Source organism: Tinamus guttatus, unplaced genomic scaffold (genome assembly GCF_059628265.1).
Source record: "Tinamus guttatus ecotype Peru unplaced genomic scaffold, ASM5962826v1 Tinamus_guttatus_pri_ptg000314l, whole genome shotgun sequence".
Taxonomy (NCBI): domain Eukaryota; kingdom Metazoa; phylum Chordata; class Aves; order Tinamiformes; family Tinamidae; genus Tinamus; species Tinamus guttatus.
In genome coordinates, this window is record NW_028288848.1 from 3155024 (window position 1) to 3178572 (window position 23549).

Below are 23549 nucleotides of genomic sequence, written 5' to 3' on the forward strand. Positions count from 1 at the left end.
GTGACTAGTCAGAAGCTGACAAGAACACAAGGACACCTTCCTGCCTGCTCGCAGCACCAACCATAGAGTAGCTGAATATTTTAAAGACAAGTTAGTAAAATGTCATCCAAGCAACCGGTAACTGCACCGAGCACAGCGGCCGGATCGCCTTGTCGGCCCTCGCCTCGCGGGGCAGTCGCCTCCCCAGGCCCAGCAGGCCCCAGGGCTCTGTTCAAACTCAGCTCAGGGCACTGCTGGCCCTGCTGTGGTCGATGCCACCAGGACCCTGCAGTCTGAAGGCCGCAGTAGTAGGAGAGCTGCGTGGGCAGCACCCTTGGACCACACAGAAGCGGTGGGGGAAGAAAGTTGAGTATCTATTTATACCTGCCTTGCCTACAACCCATTTGATACTAACAGCTGTCAAACCAGTATTTGAAGTTGCAGTTCCACCCAAACCTAGAACCCCCTTGACTTTGCAGGGACGTCACTAACCAACTTCTCTCTATTTCTGTTGAATCTACTGTGAAGAGTTTTGAAACAGGGGAATATATAGGCCTCTTGCCAGCCCAGCAGCAGAGGTACAACCAATACAAAAATAAAATCTGCTGTTTTTCTTCCATCTTCTACAAGTTTTATGGGGATTTCATTTCCAAGAGCTTGAGACCAAAGTTATTTCTACGTATAATGGGCACTGCACAAGCAGCAACAGTTCTAAGCTCACCCTGAACTGCAAGGATCTCTATCAGAAGTTAGAGATACTCCACGTCCACCCAGGCCTCGGACACTCTGCTGAGGTTTCCGCGAGGGTGTAGCTGAATACGAGACCTTTGCACCAGAAACACGAATCCACTGTGGTCCAAACTGAGGCTCCTGGACAAGTTAACTTTGAATTGCTATTAACTGAAGCCAAATTCCTTCTCCATTTCCAGGCCTTTTGGCTGACCTAGAATAAAATCCTTCAGCAATTTCTCTCCTGAGTAGGAGAAACTCTCCCTCTGCTACACACTAGAGGCACAAAACCCGCTGCAGGTTTATGCTTATACTCCAACTATTCATTGAACAGAAGATGTGATTAAGGGGCAATTTTGCTTCAACTATCACCTTCACAAAGGTCAGCAGTGTGTCCTTTACCCGAGACCCCATGGGCCTATGGGCTCACCTTGGACTTGCCCCATCAGGTGGGCACGAGCAGCCAGGCTGGGTGCCAAACTCACCCTTCCTTGCAGCAAGACCCCTCCTGTGCTCTGCCTGCTTCACCCCTGCTCCTCAGACAGTCTCCACAAGGGCAGCCAGTTTTTTGGGAAAGGCACCCCGCGGGCTGAGTCTGCCGTGAGGCAAGAACACGACCCCAGCCCCGGGGCCGCTGCGCTCCCCATCGCGCTCCCTGTCAGCAGCCGAGCTTGTGACCCGCTCCTGCTGCCCACCGAGCACAAGAGGGCCAAGGAAACACGGCCTGGAGGGACGGCAGCACGTGGGCCACCCAACACTAGCAGCTTTGATCAGATTTTCAAGTTTAGGCTGGGGCTGGTACTTCCATTACCTTTGAAATGGCTGCAGTACATGAGGAAGAATTCCACTGTTCAGCTGGTGCTTAAAGTTACTTAAAGAGATGCTACAACCTCCTAGGCAGTTTCTGGGTTTGCTTCTATAAACAACATGCCATGTACTCTACACACCAACCCCTCTCGCTTAAATTTAGGGTGCCTGGGGATAGCTGCCCTGTGGAAGGGACGTATTTTGCTATGACCAAAACCACAGCTTGCAGAAAGGCTACAGGCAAACCAGAGAGGTGATTTCACCCTGCCATCCACTGAGAAAAAAACTTGGAGATCAAGGACTTGTACTGCTGGAAGCCCTAGCAAGGCACAAAATTGGGAACAGCTACAATCGTACAGACTTTTGAATCTGCAGAACACCCTTAGCAAGATTTCTTCCTTGCATGATGTGTTCAAGCACAGAATGAAACATTTCAAATAGCGGAAAGAGATAGAGAGACAAGAGAGAGGAACAAAACCTCCCTAGCAAGATATGGGAAGCAGGGTATCACCATGTGCCTCCTGATCCTGCAATCATTATCTCGAGTGGCAGTTCCCATTGCTTTCATCAGAGTGTGGGCAAGAGGAGGAACACGGGATCCGCAACCCAGCATGGGTGCCGCTATCAGCAGTTCATTGTCACAGAGCTGGCAATTCCTGCCACTGTGTTAATGCTTATTCTGTAGCACCACATTCTCTGGAGAGTCGCTTGCTGCTGTTACACTCACCATGAAACAGCAAAGCTGCAAGGCTTTGATGGGAAGCCCAGATGGGGACTTCCTTCCAAACCAAGGCGCAGGACCACAGGGCTCCAAGGTGCAGGACCTAGGCAGAAAGTCCATGACAGAAACAGACAGTGGTGCAAGGAGTGGAAATTACTCAGCAAGGAGAAGAGCTGGGCTCCACAACCATGCCTGTTTGTCTGATTTTGAGTGTGAGGCAACCTGCTGGCAGAGAGCAGTGATTTCATTACACACCCACTCATCGCCCACAGGCTCTGACCGTGACCCAACGAGATGCAGAACACCTGCAGCACCTACAAACATCAGCAGGTTTGGGAGCGTTCAACACCCACAGCTATATCTCTTGCTGCTACACAGATCTGTATCCAAACAGTGCTGTGGTCATAAGATTAAGCTCCTTAAAAAAAAGATAGATAAGATATTCTATTCTATAGAATAGGCTGTCTTCTATACCCATCTGTAACTGGACTTTGTATTTCTCTGGTCAGAAGGAGAATTAATTCTTGCTCTCTATTGCCTAAGGAGTCACTGTGAATCAATGGACATGCTTGCAGGGAAAAGACAAGCAGGGCCAGGCTGTTTGTGTGTGCATGCAGGACCTACACATGACAGGAATAGCTTGTGCATCATTGTTTTTGTTTTCACAACACAGGCCTAGAAAGATTCCTCATGGCTGTTTACCAACACGAACTGCCAGACTGCCTCAGCTCGCTGGATTTTGCTCCTGTTTCCACTGAGAAAAGATGTGGTAACAAAGTCAGCATTAGTCAGGAGACGGTGCAGACAGAGCACTCCTGAGTGATCACTCTGATCCGCATGACATCATGCACGCGTGGGAGGATGCTCTGCATATTGTTTACCTCCTCGGCTTTCAGTAATGCTCCAAGCGGCTTTGGAGAAAAAACAAATGGTTTTCCATGCTTGCCTCTCGACATCAAAGTTATGAAGAAAGGAAATAGCCTGATTGAATTTTCTAATGGTCAATGGGAAGCTTTATTTTTCACTGCTCCTCTTTAAATGTCAATCTATCCTTCATTTTCCACCCTTGGTTTCCCTGTGGCGGACTCTCTCCTGGATCTGACAAGAGCTCCACCCTCATTAGAACAATTAATTAGGCTGAGAGGCGCAGCACCAAAGAACCCCAAACCCAAGCAGGCCCTGCCATCTCCTTCAGTAATTCCTATATCAGGAGCCAGACTTTGCTGATTTGTGTTTCTTCTGTTGTGAGCACGATTCTCCGCTGACACTTTCTCTGCCAGCCACTGATCTTCCACAGACCTGTGTAGAAACAAGAGTGAGAAGTACGAGGACTTCAGCAACAGGCCAGGGTGCCTGTGAGGACTTGCTGTGTCCACCTCCATGTAGGTCTCCAGGAAAAGCTGCTGTAGACTGCACAAGCTGCATAGCATGAGAGGATATTGTTATTCAGGTGGACCTTAGAAAGAAGAGTGCCCTCATGTCTGGCACTAGGTATCTCTGGCTTGTGGGTCCATGCCCTCTCCAATAAAGCACAGCAGAAATGACAGCGGCAGAAAAGTTGCTGGGGAGCCCTATGGAGGCCCCGTCCCTCCAAGAGGCTCTCCCTCACAAAACTACACGCAGAAAGGAGATGTCTGGGGAGCCCGGCACCATGTTGGTAGCTCTCCAGAACACCTCTTAAACCAGTCAGGGCAGCCTGCACAGTTCCCTGCTGGCCGAGGTCTGTCCATGTCCCGATCTTCCAAAGAGCTAAGAAAATCAGGAGAGTGAAAACACATGAGTCAACCCTTATTAGGTGAATAGCACCCAGGGGAGCAGAACTGGGCCTTGACCTTGAAACCAGACATGAGGGGGAAGATGAGTGGCCACAGAGGAAGGGCTGTTTTGGCGGAGTGGGAAGTGTGGGGCAGAGGCCAAGGCCATCACCTGAGGGCTGGTAGATCAGGATAGACTTAGGGAAGAATGTGGTAAGTCAACAGAAGTTAAGGTGAAGCCACAGGCTGTCTTTCGAACTTGGCATCTAAGGCGAGCAGCAAAGCAGAGTCAACGGGCTGCTGCGGGTACCTGGCTGCTGGATGGTCATATCTCCAAGCCAGTTGTGTGCTTGCAGGCCCTCCAGGAGCGCCCCATGTTAGTTCAGGTCAGTGCTGTGCGAACACCGTGGGATTTAGTTAAGGAAAGGCTGCAGAAGCTGAGCTCGGGCGCTCACTGTGTAGTGGGAGGAAGCCACCTTCCCTGCCCTCCTTCATGCTGAGAGGCTGCAGCCACCTTCGAAACGATGGAAGGACAGAAAACTGCTGGCAGCTGGACAGGTTTTGTCTGTACATCAAGGGTCTGTGATGGTCAAGGTTCTGAGGTGGTCAACCTGGAATGCCCTTGGGACCCTCTGAGGGGACCCTCCTAATTCAGACAAGTGTCAAGCACAAGGGCACAGGGTGCTGCCTCCACATGCTTATTCCACCGTGGCCAATACTGGTCTTGGCACAGAGCCCCCCCTCCTCCACTTCTCCTTGCAGCAGGGGGGCGTAATTCCCTTTCATGCTCCTACGTTGCCCCCACGCAGCCCCTGAAAGCGGCCAGCGACACAAGCAAGCCCCCACCCCAGGCCTCAGCACTGCCCCGTGGCTCTAATTGGCAACAGATGAAGACAGACTATTTCCTGAGACACAAGAGTTTTAACAATCCCCAAAGCCTCTTAGGCGGCAGCAATATTCTAAATGGGAGCTTTATTCTCCACACTGCTCAACAGAGCTGGTATTCAGACGTGAAATGCTGAAATAGTCGCTATGAACCCCCACTCGGGAGTGGAAAACCTCCCTGCAGGCTTCGGCTCTTCCACACCACTCTCCAGGAAACTGCAGAAAATACCCTCTCACACTGATCTGTGCTGGAGAGGACGGGGAGGCAGGAGGCCCCAGCCCTGACAGCTCCCAAGAGGTATTCAGAGGGCCCAGGCAAGAATTTCAGTCTCTGTAGAGGGATTTGCTAGGATCTTCCAACCCACTGGAAGCATTTGCATCCTGAGCTGTCTCCTGTGCACGTGGTTGACAGCATACAGCAACTCGCAGCAAAACCCAACATGGACATCCTCACCATCTCACCATGCACTGCTATCTAGGAAGGCAGTGGCTTCCCTGAGCTTGCAGAACAGGAAGATCTAGGGCAAACCTCCCTGCTGGCCCCTGGTCTCATGCACATGGGTGGAGGGACTGTTGCCACTCGTGCAGCTGCTGCAGCTACCTCCTGTGCTGTTTCTCCTGGGTGTTGCTCTCCGCCGTCCCCTGAGCTGTCCCTCAGCCAGGGATGCAGGACGGCTCCTGCCAAGGAGAGCCCCAAGCTGCAGGGATCACGTGCGCTCGCAACACTTTCCTCCAGGAGCTCCTCTCAACTTGGGAGCCCTTGATGGGGGGATGGCAGCCAGTTGCCATCACTGTATCCTAACTAGACCTCACTGTAAATCCAATGCAGTGTTCCCACTGTGGGAGCTAAAAAGAAAGAAAGAAAGAGAGAAAGAGTTGCCTGGCCAGTCTAACTGCATTTGGTTGATCTGATTTCAGGCATCTGCTAAGACACAGCATGACTATTTATCATAATCAGCTTACTGCACAAGGACAGTGTTAACCAGGCTTTGCTGGATTAAAACTGCCAACTATTCACAGCACCTAACCAGCCAGTGCAAGTGGGTTGGGTCTCTGGGTTTTGTTGAAACACTTTAGCTGGCATTAAACAAAGGGGAGCACCTGGGCAAGGTGGCAGGTACAAAGGCTCCATTGATCCGTGAGCGTAGGAGCAATCCCATAATGAAAGGGCAATGGACATGAAAAGGCTGAGGTCCAACTCCCAGGGGTTGAGCCCCTACGGGGCTGGACACAAAGACTGCACCGTCACAAACTCCCCTTCTCCAAGTGATCCTGACTCTTTCTAAAATCATCAGCAGTTTGAACTTAGTGTCAGTTGTAAAACTCAGTAAGCTGGAACAGACAGATCAAGTATGGGGGTAACCTGGCCTGAAGGCACAAATATAGATGAGTACATTGAGGGTCAGGGGAACAAAGTCATATGGGTTTTTTAGAAGTCCTCAAAGAGCAAATATTAATTTCAGTGCAGCCATGCAGTGTGCAAGCAAAAATGGCACTTCACCCAAAACTACACAAGGAAAGGTAAAAATAAAGTGATGCTTAAAAACAAACAAAAGAAAAATACCAACAATAAAACGCATAAGAAATACCCACAGCGGAGTGGGGAAGAAAAATCTCAGTGTCGGAGGCTTTAGGTCCCTCTGCCTGGACTTGGACCATGGGACATCATACATGCTACAACCTCTAATCTGGACTCGTCTGTCTGGAATCCCTGTCAAGCACAAGGCATCTGATTTAAATATTGAAGGTGCTCTCCGTGAAGGTGATTGCCCTACAGAGAATTTTTCCACATTACAGTAGACCTCTTACTAAAGGAGTCCTCAGAATATTTGAGATAATTTTCTGACCAGGACTAGCCACTTCTAAATAATTTTCAAAGCTATGGATCCTCGCTTGGGGTGGAAAAAAAAAAAAAAAAAAGTGTATTCAAATCCTGACCACATTTCTGTAGTCCTACCCATGGGTATTGGTTCATCTCTCTTCCTTGAGGAAGCAGTAGCCGGATCACAAAGTGGAAAAGGCTGCAGGGTCAGCTGGGAGTCGCTCAGTGCCCTGATGAACACGTGTGTATCCTACACATCCTCACCTCTCTGCTTGTGCCTATACTTGTGCACTTCAGCGATTTATCTCCAGTCCTCCTGTTCTGTCCTCTATTTAACAAAAACCCCCCGTGACCCCCGTTGGCAGAGCCCAATACAGAGTTTTCAGAGTAGCCTGTGAGGTGCTCTCTGGCTTCTGCAGTCCTACCTCAAGGTACCTGCTTTGATTAAAGATAAATGCAAAGCATGTCCCCTGAAGGCTCCAGCGTATGGGGGAAGCAAGAAGCCTGGCTATTCTCCTTGCAGGGAAATCCGGTACTGGGGGTCAGGGGAAGCAGGCTGGCTCAGGACTTTTGCATGTTTGAGGCTGGCAAAGCTGGTATTTGTGCGTTGACACATTACATAATTAAACAGAGCCAGAGCAAGGTGTTGGCTGTAAGCCTCTGCTTCCTCCAGCGGAGCCTCCACCTTCTAAAATAGGGGATGACCTTTGATTTCCCAGTGACACCCACATCCTCACATAGAGACAGCAGCTGCTCCTCGCCAGGGTGGACACAGAGCTGCTGCAGCGACACTGGCTTGGCCAGGGTTCCTGACCACGTCCCCTAACGCCTGGTGACTTTCCCAGCACAGCCCCTGCTCCCTGCTGTCTTGGGGGCACTACAGAAAAATGCCTCAGAAATTCCCTGCTCCTACAAGGGGAGAAATGGATGCAGATGGACAAGAACAAAATCCTGCATCTGGAGAAGGAGAAAAAAAAATATAGGCCTGGTTATGTATTAAACCCATGTAAGGAGCTGCAAGATCATCACAGGTTTCACATGGCTAAAATCCCTAATTTGCCACCTCACTTCTTATATTGGCTTCTCTTGGCCCAGACACACCCCAGAAGGAGGTATAGGAAGCAGCAAATGGGAGGCTCATAACCAGACATTAAGCCTTGGTTTTACCCTGCCCTGTTAACCCAAATTGGCAGTGTGCACATTCCAGGCTGCGATGCTGCCCCTCGACCCGCGCACGAGCAGCGCGGGGAGGTGCAGCCTGCAGCCGCTGCCCCTTGCAGGAGGGACCCCCGCCGAGGCCACGCGGCCGGGCCAGGGTGGCACGGGGGGAAGACAGCAGCCCCAAATGGTTTTAATCTCCCTCCCGCTCCTGCTACTGTTGGCACCCTTGCTCGTGCAAGCATCGATCTCTCCTGATTCAAGTAATACGAAACAGAGCTGGCTCCTCCGCAACACCCACATAAAAACCTCCCTCCTACACAAAAAGTCAACCCATATGTAAAGCATCTCCAGTAAAAGCCCTAAACAGATGCCCTGAAAACCTTTTCTGGCTCATGGCATCTAAAACCTAAGCTGTCGCACATGCAGCAGAGGAGAATCCAAAAGGAAGGTGAAGCAGTTGCATCTGAATGTGCAATACATTCTGGCCTATTGCCAAGGCTGCTTTGTGTATCGCCGTGAAGAATTTGGGGGTGATCAAGTTAATGGCAGTTTGTGACGCCTGCGTAGGATGGATCCGGGATGGGGACGTGCAGCCCAGCGTTCCAGGAAATTCGTGCCTAACGCTCTGGATCGCCCATCAGCACAGGCTGCAATACCCACCTCGTGTGGAGCGTGCACAGCCGGGCTCTCGGGTTGCACCGTCACCTCCTGCCTGGTGGCCCAGAGCCACTCACAGAGCTGCCCTTGTCCCCGAGAAGAGCTGCTGGGGCAGGAGATGGCCACGCTCGTGGTGGTGCTACCGGCTCCTGCCGCCCCGTCGTGGAGCACCAGAAATGAGCGCACACAGCAGCCAAGCTCTGCAGCTAGAAAACTTGTTCATCTCTAGCACGGCCTGGATTTGCTCCAGCATTGCACACAGCAGAGATTGTTTTCTCTTAGCTTGCTTTCTTGATGAACTTTCTTAAAAAAAAAATAAAAATCCCTTAATTACATCCTAAATTAGAATGTAGACAGGAAGGCTTCAGAACAGGAAAATCCAAACCACTTCTGCTTCTCAGTTGCAGAGACCCTCTTAAAAATCTCCCACAGTTCTTTTCTTTTTTCTTTTTTTTTAAAAAAAAGCAGAACTGGTGCACTGTGCACCTTTCGTGCTCTTTGTTTACTTGCATGGCATTTCGTGCTGTTTGGGTAGTAACTCTCTTGCTGTTGTGCAGGGTTTTCCCTGGGACTGTGAAGGCAAGTTTAAAATCCAGTCAATCACATCATCACTTCAGCAAAAACTTTGCGTTTTTATATGGCAATGACTCATGAGAATAATTCTGTTATCTCACGAATAATATTTGCAGAGATGATGAACTGTCTGTGAGGAGACCAGTGTTTTGTTCCTAAATCTGCTTTTGTAAATCTGCTATTGACTTGGTATAATTTTTGTCTCCCTGTGAGCAAGTCACTTATTACCTCTCAGCTTCCATCACCTTTGTCTAATTTTTCTTTTTAGATTAATTAGATTGTCTCACACAATGTCCTTTTGTATAAAGGAGCCAGGCAATTGTCCCTGGAAACTACTCACCTCCTTTCCTTTTTCAAATGCAAGGTGGAACAGAGAGCACAATTTAATGTTGCTGCCTTTCATAGGTTGCAAAGTCTCTTAATTCTACTCCTTTGAAAGCTAGGTGCTATTTTCTGTAAAGACTAATATCATAAAATAGGCACAGACAGAGGATAAATAGGTAAAAGTCATTATTAAGATCAGAATGACGTGGTTTTGTAATGATTTAGAATTATCTTAGAAAGGAAGCATAAAACCACTTTTTCCTAGTGTGAGGGACTGAATCTTTCCTGAATAGAGATTTTAAAAGTGTTCCAAACATCCTCTGTTCAGAGGAAACCCTGTTCATTAATATCATATAGGACATAAAAGCCTTTTGCTTTTCTTTCGGTAGGGTGGAGAACAAAAGTTATTGCAGTTATATAAGCAGGATCCCAAGATAGCTATTTTTTTTCTCCCATACGGAAATATGTGAGTTCAGGGCTTTTATTTTTAATATAGAAGAGGGGACTAGGACTATCTAACATAATGTAACATAAAAAGAGCCACCCTGAGGGAGAGCAAAAATCCCTCTAACCCAGTATCCTGTCTCCAGCAGTGGCCTGCAGCAGGTACCTAAGGAAAAAGTACTTACGTGCTTGTGTGTAACAGACCTTGACAGGTCACTCCGTACCCTGTGTTTCCATGAACTGACATGGTTGCCACATCTTAGCTACAAGCTGCATGAAAAAGCCCCTGGTTGCTTTTAGTTTGTCACTTGATAATACTACTAATGCCCCACATTCTTGAATGATGAAGAACCACAAATTGCTGTTCTTGGCTCCAGGCCTCCCTCAGTCATTTCTCAGATCACATCTTTTCCAGGCTGCAGAGTGGTCCACAGAGAACCTGCTCCACCAAAGCAGGGGGCAACTGTTTATGCCGCCTTTTGTTTCTATCTTTTCACCAGTAAATTATCCGGAAAAGAACCTTTTCTCTTACTCCTTGTTGGCAAGGAGGAGTCTCTTTTGTTAGGGATACAGCAGCCAGCTACAGACTAGAGAAGCGGTGAAAGAGCAAGGCCAAGGGAGGGTGACTCAGAAGGCGCCGTGCCCGGCCTGCGACGCCTGGCCTGTGTAAGGAACCTGCCTGCCATGGGGCAGAAGTCCTTGCCCTATATCCATTACCTTCAGCCTCCCAGGATGGAGAGCTGCAGTCCTGGCAAGCCCCCATGGTGGGAGCTGCCACGTGGGCTCTGCTGGGCCGAGCAGTCCCTTGGTGTGAGCGCAGGACTCCTCACGTCTGTAAGAGGCTGCTCGGCCCTTGCTTGTGATAAATGGCCCTCTCACACCTGCTCCCACAGTCTTCCGGCATGAACATGTCCTCAACATACATAAATAATGTGAGATTTCCCTTCACGGAGGCTTACCTCTTCAGCTGCTACCTTCAGGGGAAACTGAAATAGGTCAGTGCTGAGAAACTTAATGAAAATCCCACCCTACATTAATATTTGCTTATGATATTAGCTCATCCTGAGTCATGACATAACTCTACCCAGTAACCCACATATTGTATACAGGATATGTTTGCACTGCAATCAAAGAAATAATCATTAAGATGCTCACTGCAACTAGACATTATATAATAGTTGTGGCTAGTCTTACTGTCTGCGTTGGTCACATAATTTAATATTTTCATGCTGATAACATAAAAGTAACAGGAAACAAGCAAACAAACAAAAAGACCACAAAAATGCAGTCCATGAAAACCCTTCCAAACAAATCTGCCCCAGTTTTACTCTTCCACCCAGGACTTCTTCCTATGTATCTCACAAGAGAATCCACAGCACTTATTGGTAGGACCTCTGACCAGATGGCAAAGCTTTTAGACACATAGAGACAAAGCAAGTTGTCTACTCAGGGTTTCTAAAGCACTTGACTTTTTCAGGTTAAGAAATTGATATAGAAATTTTACATAACCTTTCAGTGACAAGGCTTTGGTTAAATCCACAAACAACCTTTGTCATTTAGGTGGGATTCATCTTCCCTATCCTTGCTTGCTTGATATTTGAGACCTTGGTCTCCTGAACTTCTAAGGAAATTGGCCAAACTTCTAAACAAATGTACCTCCAGAATATCACTTATTCCATTTTAAGATATGCAGCTAAGAGAGGGCTCTCTGTTAACTAAAAGAATTATATAGAACTGGCTTATTACAGACACCTAGTGTTTGGATGTTTACTATTAGGTGAGAAGAACCTCATTGCACCATATTTGTGTTCTAGATGCGACAGAGTTACTGGGAACTCCAGGGTTGCTGCAAGTAACAGGACTTAAGTTTTAAGTCCGTTAGATACTTTTGAATATATTCTTATAAATGTGTCTCAACTTATGACAGTTGGGAGTGAGAAGAAGCATCGGGGCAATATTTCCCTCACTGTTCCGGTGTCTGACCACCCGCATTGCGTAAAAAGACTAAAGCCATCAGAGAAGGCTGCCCTGACATGCAGGAGGTCTGCCTAGGTTATTCTTAGCTGTTGTCAGCTCCAAGAGTAAGAGAGTTTCACATCCTTCTGCTTGAAAATCTAATTATGCTAAGGCCTAGATACATTATAATTGGAGACTATTGGACAGATAAACTTTTTGCTCTATCTTCTGCTCACCAAAGTATCTAGTAGGAATAAATATGCCTGCCGATTTGGGGTATATTCGCAGAACTGTTGGGTTTGTTTTGCTGTGTTATTACAACGTTGTACCTGGCAGGGTGAGCAGAAGGGTCAGGGCTGCAGATCAGTAAACAGGAACGAAACTGGGAAATCTTGAAGATAACTGTAAAGCAGAGTTTTTCCACTCAAAGTTTGATCTATTATTGTAATGAATGTTGCATCCTGCGACAGGAAGGTAGAAAAATAACAGGAAAGATTCCAGGCAGAAGAGGACAAACCTGCAGTAAGAGAGAGCTGGGGAAAGAAACTCTTTGCAAGCTCATCAGCTTTGGTTGAAAAATGTTTTTCTGCTCACCCTGTGTTATATGATTTGTATACTGTTCAGAGCAGCCATTAGGTGAAATAGTTAACTGGCTCTGTTACAGATTATGCTACAGGTGCCCACATAATCCTTGCATATATCTAGATTTAGCTCATTATCTTTTTTTTTTTTTTTTTTTAACAGTAATTTTGGAAAGAAAAGGAAGAGCTTTGCAGTTGCCCTGTGCTGGGCTGTGAAGCCAGGGCCACCCACTCCATTCTCAGTGTGATCTCCAGAGCTCGGTGGGATCGAGAGGCTGTAACCAGACCAAAGGCTGCACCATGCAGAGGGAGGCACTGAGGGGGCTCAGGTTTGGCCTGTGCCTGTGCAGCAGACAGCAGTGGCAGCCACGGTACCACACCTACCCGGCGTGAACCCCTGCCCAGGGCTTTGGCCACAAAACCACCTATGTAGTCAGGTTTTCTTGGCAAGGGGGAGATTGGTTTTGTTTATGGGTTCCTAAGAAAGCCATGCCTTCAAGGCTTGTTTAGACAAGCACATCCTAGGGAAATATTTCTTTAGCCGCCTGGTGCCTTGCTGGCACAACTGCTGCTTGCTGCTGCACATGCCCTCACCTCAGCCAACCCTTTCCATGCGTGAACCCCATTGGAGCGGCTCCGAGCCCTCGGTGGGGTGAGTCCTGCTGGCGGTGGCTCGGCCCTGCTGTCACCACGCGCCTCTCACCGCACTCAGCTGTCCCAGTGGGGTGGCCTGTGCCGGCCTGTCCGTGACTCCTTTGGTCTAACGCAATCCCCACGCAAACGGCTGGGACTGGGGTAATTGACGCCGCGCTAACCGCTGTCGGGTGGAGCACAGCGTGGAATCACTGGACGAGCAAATAAAACCAGGACACTGAAACCAGGCTAATGCCCTTCTAGCAACTGTTACCTTTGCAGAGGACAATCTGTTTTCCTCATGCTGCAACCACGGGCACCCTGAGAGCGCAGCCGATGGCTCCTGCCTTCACAGGAATGACTCACGGGCCTCTAGCTGGGCGCGCTGTCACTGCTGTAGCGCAGAAGGAGGGCCGAGACTCGGAGCACGATGCTGCGAGCAGGCAAACGTCAGCCCACGCAGGTGCCGCGTCAGCCCCAGGGCTTTTGCCCCTGCAGCCCCGCAGGAGGAGGAGAGGGGCAAAGTTGCAGCTGCTGCACCTCACTGTCATCTGGGCAGGCAGCAAAGCACCCGCTGCGGAGCCGAGCTCCAAGCTTCAGGTGTCTTTGCTGACCCCACCATCATCTGTAGAGCACTGCTGCAGTCCTCTTCTTTACCAGGATTCTTGAACTCTACTTTTTTTTTTTTTCCCCCATATATGTGTGAGAAACAAGGAATGAGGTATTTTTTTTGTCAGTGTTACATCACCCATCCACCTTTAAGATAATATTTTTCTCTTCTTTCTTAGAAGGAGAGATGAAAAAAAAATCTGATCAAAGGAAACCAGGGCTAACCTCACTCAGCAAATGCTCTGATTAGAAGTAGAAATTTCAGGTTCATTTGCTTGATGGTTATTTGTTGTGAGGTAACAAGGACTTAGCCCTTATTTCAGTGAAGAGACTTCCCTAAGAAGCCGAGTCACCCCACTGCCATGAAATATAAATCACCTGCTACCAGAAGTAGGACTTGAATCAGGCTGGAAAGGCTTTCTAAATGCAGAGGAAGCAGAAAGTCTCTGTCTCGATTATCTTACAGTTTAGGGCCCTATGTGCTGCTAACACCCGCAGGAACTCACACCCCTGCCAAAACAAGCCCCTCAGAGCCAAACTCACCTCAACTCTTCCCATTCCCTCAGGGCCTGCAGCAGTTCAGAGGCAGGGAGCCCTCAGCTGCCAGAGGAGCCTGTCCCCTCCCTGATGGTCCTCACATGTCGCTGGGCCCATCAGGCATCACATTCACATGGGGCGATTGTCAGTGATGATCCCTCAGCTCAGCCTTGCTCAGCTAGCCCAGAAACCTGCTCTGTGCTTCTGTTTGACCACCAACAGCCAAAAGTTCAGTTAATGCTGCACAGAAATGATTGGAACTTGGCTTCTTGTTTATTCACTGCCTGCCAATATCCTCTCCTGCTTCCTTCTGTTCTTTAAAAAAGGAATGTTTTAAAGACTAATTTTCTTAGGAGGAGTCCTGAGCAAGAAACACAACAGTTCATACTTAGAGGGTTTTTCTGGCTGCCATGCCCTAGTCAACCAAATGGACATTTGTGGGCATAGTAAACAGCTCTGGAATCTCTGGGAATGCTGAATATCAAAGGACTGATGCTGGTCAGCTTGATGGCCAAGTGTACCAATACAATATATTAGCATACACTGTGGCTTTTAGGTGATCTCTTCATTTCTGTAGATGCTTTGACATTTAAAGCAGGTTTTTGACTGGCTGTTTGGGGCTTATTTCCTCCTTGTCAAATTAAGTTACAGAAATATAGGAGGGAAAAAATTCATCACTGTAAAGTAAGCAAAGGCTATGTTTTTCACTTTGCCAGGCAATCAGATATAAATGACTTGCGATGCAGTTCTGCTGTCAGTTAAGGTTGCTAGTAGGTGTCATTCACAGCAGAATCTGGACTTGGTTCATATGTTATCCTGTCAATTTTCTTAAAATATCCACTGCTCCACTGACACCACTGCACTCGTGCGAGCGGCAGAGTGCTGTATGCAGGACCTTGCGTGGGTGCTGGTCTGAAATCCCTGGTGGTTCCTCTGTGCCAGCACTTCTCCTGCCACGTCTCCTTGGCCGACGATGGAAACTTCTACTGGCAATGGGGCAGCTGGTTTCCTTTTCAAAAGCCCATATTTCAGGAGTCCCAAAATGCAGGGGATTCTTGAGGGAGAATGGAGGTGAAAATTCAATCCCAAGAGTTTGTGAGGAAGAAAGCAAGTCAGATAAGCCCAGGGGAAACAGCCAAGTTAGAAGAGATGTGTCACTGTCATTGAATTTATGTTTGTGTGCCCCAAACTCTGCTCCCTGAAGCCAAAACCATGATGGCTCATGGATTTATATGAAAGGGCACATGGCTTCTGGGGTGAGAGAGTCTTTCCACTTCACAGTTTGCCATCTTGCAAATGAAAAATGATTTCTAGTTTACCTGCAGAATTAGTCATTGTCCTATTGCAGCTCCAGAAATAAAATTATCATGGAATAAAGTACCCATCCTGTAGCAGCAACTTTGAAAGCCAAGAGGAGGAATCAGAATAAAATAGCATTAAGAGGAGTTCTGAGTCCTTTAAAGCAAATAAATACACTATTTTTTTTTACTGTCAGGGAGGAGTGTGCAGCAACAAAAACCACATTGCCTACCTTGTTATGGCTGCTCAACTCAGCCTGCCTAGTGCTAAGACTTACCTTTGATGCCTCCATGATGGGAGAGAGTGGAAGTGATATTTTCCCTCCAGAATGAGAGTTCATCCCAGTGGACCCTAAGGCACTTGGAAACTTTTTGTGCTACTGGTCAGGATTTCTCGCTGAGATCATGGCCACAGTAGGAAAATGAAGCATGGAGCATGTGAGAGTGCCCCACAGCACCTCTGCACACAAACTGTGCTGCTTCACACCGCCTGCACTGAGACACTGGGGTCCTTAGTCCACTGTTACTGCTTTTTTTCCCCTGTTCAGCAAGAAAATCTTTTGGTTGGATCTCCCAAAGGACACGCTCTGATAGGTGGTGAGGAATAAGTAGAGTTTGATCTAGCAGCACTTCTAGAGAGCTGGATATGGACACCAGCAGCTGAGGGAAATACTGCACCTCTTGGATGTATTTGATATGGGGCACCATCACAAAACAACACACGGCTCCACAAGAACAGGTAGGGGCTTTTTTCTCTAACATTTTAGAAAACTCCAGGGCCATTTTAACATAGGAAAAGAGAGATGTTGGCAAAACTTTGCTCTATTCATAGGTTATGGGCCAGGCTGTGTGCCCTGTTCTCAGGACCAGGTCATGGAGGAATAGGCCACAGTTCAGTGCAGCCAGAGTTTTCCCCAAAACGCACAATTCTATTCAAATGGCATGAAGATTTTGGCGATGGATGGATTTCCAGCCAACACAGAACAAAATTCCATACTGAAAACCCAGACTTACTTCCACCACAACAGAGAACTGTAAATGTATGGAAGACTGATTTTTGAAGTGTGTCAGGGACAGGCTGCTCCGTGAGCAGCCAACCTGTCTGGTCTTACATAAAAAATATAAGAATGGCCATAGCCAGGCATCCTGTCTCTGGCAGCAGCCAATAACAGATGCCGAGGGAAGATATAAACTCCAGGAAAGCATGGAGTGACATTTCCCCAGACATACGAGAGACTTCCTGGCCAAAGATACTATCTTTGTGCTTAATAGTTCTCAGTGGATTTTTCATTCACTACTGTGCGAATGACAGTTGTGTGAAAAAAGCACCTACTATTGTTTGTTCTAAAACTATTACTTAATATTTTAATCTGATTCTCCTTAATTCCTATTTTTGCTGAATCTGTGCACGGTAAATTCTATGTTACCACATATAATACTGAATATTAAGATGTTTTTCCTACGATGACTGCAAACAAGGATACTGTGATACTGAAGCTTGTAAAGGTCAAGTTCTAAAAGAATCTACCGATTTTCTGCAGTTAGAAACAAAAGAGAGACATCAAGTTCACCAGTGGCTCAAATCATAGATGGTTCTAAAGATCTTCCATGGCAGAGGATGCACAGCAGAACCCTGTCTGTTGTAACCAAGGCAATACTTGCTTCAGACGCAGATAACCATCTTTTGTTTCTTCTGACTTTGGTCGGGTGTCAGAAACATTGAGTCAGGCTTCAAATCAGCATCACCTCGTCCCTTCTTTTTTTAGCAAGCAGAGATACAATCACTCAGACACCAGAATGATGACACAGAAACCTGCAGCAGAAGATCAAATGTGTAATAATAAATGGATACTGGAGCTGCCTCCTACAAGTGATGACTGCTCTTAGTCATTTCTCTCTCCACCTGCTAGGATCAGCCTCACTTCTACGGCTTCCAAGGCTCCTTTCCTTGGGATGTTCCTAGCATGGGCTGCAAACATCCGGCCGTGCTCTCAGGAAACTCCAGGAACAGGGGAGAGCATGTCCTGTTGCTGAGCCCACTCTGTGCGTGTTATTTTTAAACTAACGTGCAAAAGGATGAGGTTGCCACCAGCCAGGGCCCGTGTAAGTGAGGGTCTGCGCTTCCAGGTGGGAAACGTGGCATGTGCTGCTGCTGTTGCTGTGGCCATACCACGTGCAGTGAATACCGTAGCATTAAGTAAGTCACACGCTCTACAAACACACCGCCACAACACAAGTTACGCTAGCCCAGAACAGCTTTTATTTAGATGGTGGGATTTTTCTTTTAGTTAAATGTTGTCTTTCCAACTGGTATGAGCCAGAGCTTGCTGTTGAGGCTGACCTAGCTGCCTTTTGCTATTCTAGGCTTTGCACAGCTGGGGACACATCAGCGACTGAATCATTTAGACCCAGAAGAATGGGGTTTCTATTAATACTGAGTGATCTGACATGCTGTTCATGCCTGTACCCTTGTGGCTCGAAAAAAGCAATTAATGAGCAGCAGTATTTAAACAGCTTCACTTCAGAGGAAATTTCTTTTCCAGAATCAGAGGTACTGTTTGCTTCTCCATGAAAGTCATCCCAAAGGGTGGACAGGTAGGATCTGAGCCATATTGTCATCAGTGGCTATAAAAATAAAGCTTACCTGTGACTAAGCAGTCTTTACAAAAGACAGTCCCCATCACAGAGGACAGCACTGTATGTTCTCTGCTTGGATCACACCAACAGGCTAGTGCCCTGCTGTGGGAGATGCCTGGGATCTGGACAATTCCCGGCAGCAGGACTAGCCTGTCCTGCACTTGAAGCTGCACACGCAGAACCACGGGGGCGATGCAGGAGGCACAAGGGGCATGTGCGAATGTGGCACAACATGAACAGTGCAGGACAAAGCTGGGGCATCATGTGCAGAACTGAGCTTTTGTAACTGGGGAGAAAAGGATGAGGGAAGTGAATGTGCAGGAAGCAGGGAAGATATAACACGGAGGAGTCACAGATCCATTGCTGCTAGTGGTTGTGTTCCTGGGGCTCTGTCCTAGAGAATATCACACTGCCAATCTCTCACGTGGAATGACTACTGTCCTGGGGCACACACACTCTATGCCTGGGTTGCTGCCCAAGTCATGACTCCTGACATGGCAGCACACACACGAGCAGACAGTAAGAGAGCACACATACTCCCTCTTCGGGGCACCAGCTTGTTTGTAAGCCAGCCTTTGCTCTTTGGATCTGCTTTCTCCTTTGGTTAACAATCTAGCCAGCCACCCTGTGTCTGCCTCAGAGAGCACAGCCCTGCCTAACCCACCACTAGCAAAGAAAGTCCCAGTTCAGATTAGGGATTGACCTGCTGAAAAGCAGTTCTGTGGGGAGGGATTTGGGAGTCCTGGTTGACAACAAGTTAACCATGGGTCAGCAATGTGCCCTCGTGGCCCAGAAGACCAATGGGAGCCTGTCTGCATCAGGAGGAGCATTGCCAGCAGGTTGAGAGAGGGGATCCTGCCCCTCTGCTCAGCTCTGGTGAGGCCACACCTGGAGTATTGTGTGCAGTTCTGGGCTCCCCAGTACAAGAAGGACATGGAGCTTCTACAGAGGGTCCAGTGGAGAGCCATGAAGATGATTAAGGGACTGGAGCATCTATCGTATGAGGAACGACTACACAAGCTTGGCCTGTTTAGTCTGGAGAAATGAAGATTGAAAGGGGATCTGATCGATATGTACAAATACCTGAGGAGAGGATGGGGCTGAACTCTTCTCGGTGGTGGCCAGTGACAGGACTGGGTACAAATTGAAACACAGGAAGCTCCATCTCCATGTGAGGAAGAACTTCTTTCTGTCATTTATATATTTGATAACAATTGACAGGTCTCTTCCTGTTTCCATATATTAAAGTATTAAAACAAAATACCTACCTCTCCTCTTTTTTTTTTTTAATGATAACAAGTGAATTAAAATTAGACTAGAAGTAAATTTGTTACTATTTAAAATAAAACCAGATGTCAGTAAAATGGAATCAGGTTGCTTTTTATCCTTACTATAAAGCATCCTATCAGAAGAAATTGAGGGAGCAAAGCATATCAAGAAGAGATATCTGGAGAATATAGCCATGCCAATATTCCAGGAAATCAAGTTGCATCTCAGTCCAGGAAATCAAACATGATTAAACAATTTATATGGTGATCTATTAAAACAGGAATTCTCCAACGATATGCGTACTGACTTCTGTTAGTGACAGAGTGATTAGCTGGAGATTTTATTCCCAGACTGGCTGACTCTAACGCTACTGCAGGCACGCTTCCTGGCAGCTGGGAATCCTCTGGGATTTTGAGACTTCCCTGCAAGCAGCACAGAGCATCACACCACTCTGCTAAACAGCAGTGCTCCCTGCTCATGGGCTTACCTGGGATTCTGCTGCTGCAGAGCGGAATCCTGATGCTTCCTTCCCTCTCTCTTATAGCAACAGACTCGCAAGCTCCCAAGTAATTTCAGCATGAAGCACTTGGACGCACAGGACGTACCAAATCCAACATGGCCATCTAGCTGCTTATCTTTAGGCCATGCCTCCCTCTTGCTTTGCAACTACTGCAGAAGAGCTACAATATCAATTGCACAGACCCCACAGCTGCCTAATGTCTAGGGACGGAGCAGGAGGGAGATAGTAGTACTGCTGCTGAAGCACAATTCTCTGCTACAAGGAAGAAGCACTGGGCTCGACTCAAAGACTTCTTACACTTCCTTTTCTGTGCTCGCTGATGGCACTGCTTTTCTGTCACAACATTACTGGTCTCCTCCAGTCTTCCTTTACCTCTTCTGAAACAGTCCCATGATATCTCTATTCAGCCATCTTACATTAAATGGCATCCTGATGCTTTTTCCTTCCCCCTCCACCTTTTTTTTTCTTTCTTTTTGTCTACTGCCTTCTTCATTTCCACCACAGTCTTCTCTTAAGCTTTGCACTTGCTCTACTTAGCACTGAGATTTTCACGGATGCCACACAATGCATGAAACATCTCTTTAGTACATGAAATCCCAAAGGCTCCTTTGGGATTAGCGTCAGAGCTATGGAAGCAGGTTGCCAGGATAAGGCAGCGATAGCCAAACAAGTCAGTCAGTCGTGGCAGGGTGGGGAGTTCGTTTGTATCCTTGCCGTGTTTTTGAGATAAAAGGATGGACAGCCTCTCCCTTGCTAATAATGCCTAAAAAGAGGCCTAAATGAAAACCTCAGCTTGGCTCCTTCTTGCAAGCAGAGGCACCTGCAGGCCTGTCCTGCAAATCATCTATTTCCTATCCACAAACCTGCCTGCTGACATTGGTTTTGCAACCTTTAGGACCCTCGTCCTCCTCCATGCTTTGAATGTGTTTCACAAGGTAGTTCAAAGATTCAGCAGCTGGGACAGGGACACAAGGTCATGTGTTACCGATGAAGTGCTAATACTTATCTGTAATAGCTTTGCTAGGATATATTTTATAACTCTTCCATCTGTTCCCTCTTCTCCTGGAATCTTCCCTCCCCTGTGGTTTTGTCTTAACTTAAGAGGTAGGATTTGCTTGCAAGGAAGGGGAGCTGTATCTAGCTGTGGTGCACAGGAATATTTGAAGTACATGTTCCACAGGCTGCTTTTGCTTGTAAGGGACGAGCCTCGAAGACAGACACAGGGTCTACGGGGAGATGACCTACATGACCCCCCCTGCTTAGGGCTAACCTTTTTTTTTTTTTGCCTGCTATCTTACAGTGATACCTTGTCTCATCCAAGAAGAAAGGATGGAGATTATCTTAGCTTTCCTTGCCACCAATGACCCACAAACTGCTCCCCCTTAGGCTACTCCATACCTGCATATTTCCCAACGAGCAAGCGAGAAACTGCACAAATAGCACCAGGAACAAGCGTTGCTCGAATGCACTTATTCCTGCTCTCCTGCTCCCTGCCATGCCGCGCAGCAGGTGCCACGTCCCGCAGCAGGAGCGAGACGCCGGGGCGCTGCGGCCGTGACTCACGGCTTGGGAAATGCCGGGCGTGCGGCAGCGGGGATTTACCCCATCACCACTTCCTGACACGAGCGCGCCGGCGTTCCTCATGGGCAGGATGCGTATGTTTAGGAAGGATGAAAACAGGCACAGACTCATGTAAGCCTGCTATTGTAAGCGGCTAATTAATAGTTTATTGGCTGTGTTCTTTAAAAAAAAAAAGAGAGAGAGAGACAATTAAAGGAGGACATCTTCTTTTCCTTAAGAAATGGTTTTAAATGAATTCACATATTACACAGAGTAGGACTACTTGGCTTGATACGTTATATAATTACTAGGACCAACTGGTGAGGAAAAATCAGAACCAAAATTAAGGTCTTTCTCTATTGCACAGATGGAAATTCTCTTCTCAGATCTACACGTTAAATCCTGGTTCTGAGGTTTTTTTCTGCGTATACAAAGCTGGTATGTTATGTGACTTTCCTGCCAAACATATACGGATCTCCTCCAAGTTTACACTTAGGAGAACAGAAAATAAAGGTCTGTGCTGCACCTAAGCAGCAGACAGATGTCCTTCAAGATGTTCCCTCTCAGACAGCTTTGGGGATGGAAAGGTTTAATACCAAAAGAGAGAGGCTCCGCAAACCCTGAGCTTGGTTTGTCACCTAAGAACACAAACAAGTACCTGATGCTCTGTCCGAAGTGCTATGTACCACTAAAAACTCTGCTGGATCCTAGGTATGTAGATTAATGCCAGCAAGAGTTTTGTACCTCAAAGCATATATGTGCACTTAAGGCCAAATTAAAAAAAAAAAAAAAAAAAAATATACAAAACATACACAAATGCTACACAACATGTCTGTATTTGAGCAGGAAACTAAAGCCATACCAATAGATAACATCCAACTTGCTTAAAAAAAAAATTTAAAAAATCTGTTTGTGACCACATTTCCCAAGCTAGCAAATAGGCTATAAATACAACTCCACTATCTCACAGACACGAGTCAAAGCTAAACCCTTTCAGGTCATCCCTTCCTCAGACAGCATCGAAACACATAGCGCATGAGGCACTAGCAGCAGTAGTCCGAATCATAAATTAGCAGCACGAATTATTATAAAGCCACAGGGAAGAACGAATCCCTTTAAAGTTCAATCGCATGAGGTACGGATTGCAATGAGGGGGTGACAGAAATGAGGCCTAGCCATGAGAGCGAACTCCGCGCTCCAGGAGCTCTTCCCTGCATGGCCACCATGCATGCAGGAGGATCCCGCTCCTGTGGACGCCCAGGGCTCAGCTGCCCTTCGCACGGACGAGCGCGAGGCCCGGTTCAAACCACGGTGCTTGTCGTGCAAGGAGATGGCGGCACCTGCCTCCATTTCCAGAGGAGGCCGCACGCGGCGCCTTGCCGCCCTGTTCGCAGCGGCGCCTACGTTGTCTCTGCCACGGCGACAGCGGGTCCCTCCGCACGGCACCCCAGCCCGGCGGGTGCCCCAGCTGCGTCACAGCCTCCGGCGTTGACTGCAGCACCAGTGCGCGGGGCCAGGGCTGGAAAAGAAAGCGAGAGCCCGTCGTGAAGCAGGGCTGAGGTCACCTCTGCGACACGGCCTTAAGGAATCCCCCTCCCTCAGCCCTCGCCCTGCCAGCTCATTCCCTCCACTTCGGGCTCCCCCGGCCCCACGATTCCCCTGCGCTGCCCGCGACAGCCCTTGTGGGGCCCAGGCCTCCTGGAGCCTGCCCAAGTTCACACACGCACAGAAAACCATCCAAACCCAAACCACAGCCTGCCTTTTTTTTTTTTTTTTTTCCTTCTTCTTCTCAGCAGGGCTATTTTCAACCCCTACAGCACAACAGAAAGTGAAATGACACTTCACCGTTTTGTCTTTTTTTGTGTGTGTGTGTGTCATCTTAGCTGACTTGGCACACAGTGTCGGGCAGACCCAGCACGGCCCGGTGAGGATCCACCAGCACGGGGCTGGCTCCCTCCATGGCTGTGGCACAGAGGCGGCTCCTCAGCCTGGCGCTGCCTTTGAAGGCCCCAATGTCACATCCGAGCATGGAGGTGCGATCCCACACCATGGCCAAAGTCTGGTTCTGAGGCTTCTGGCCTGGATTTAGGGCT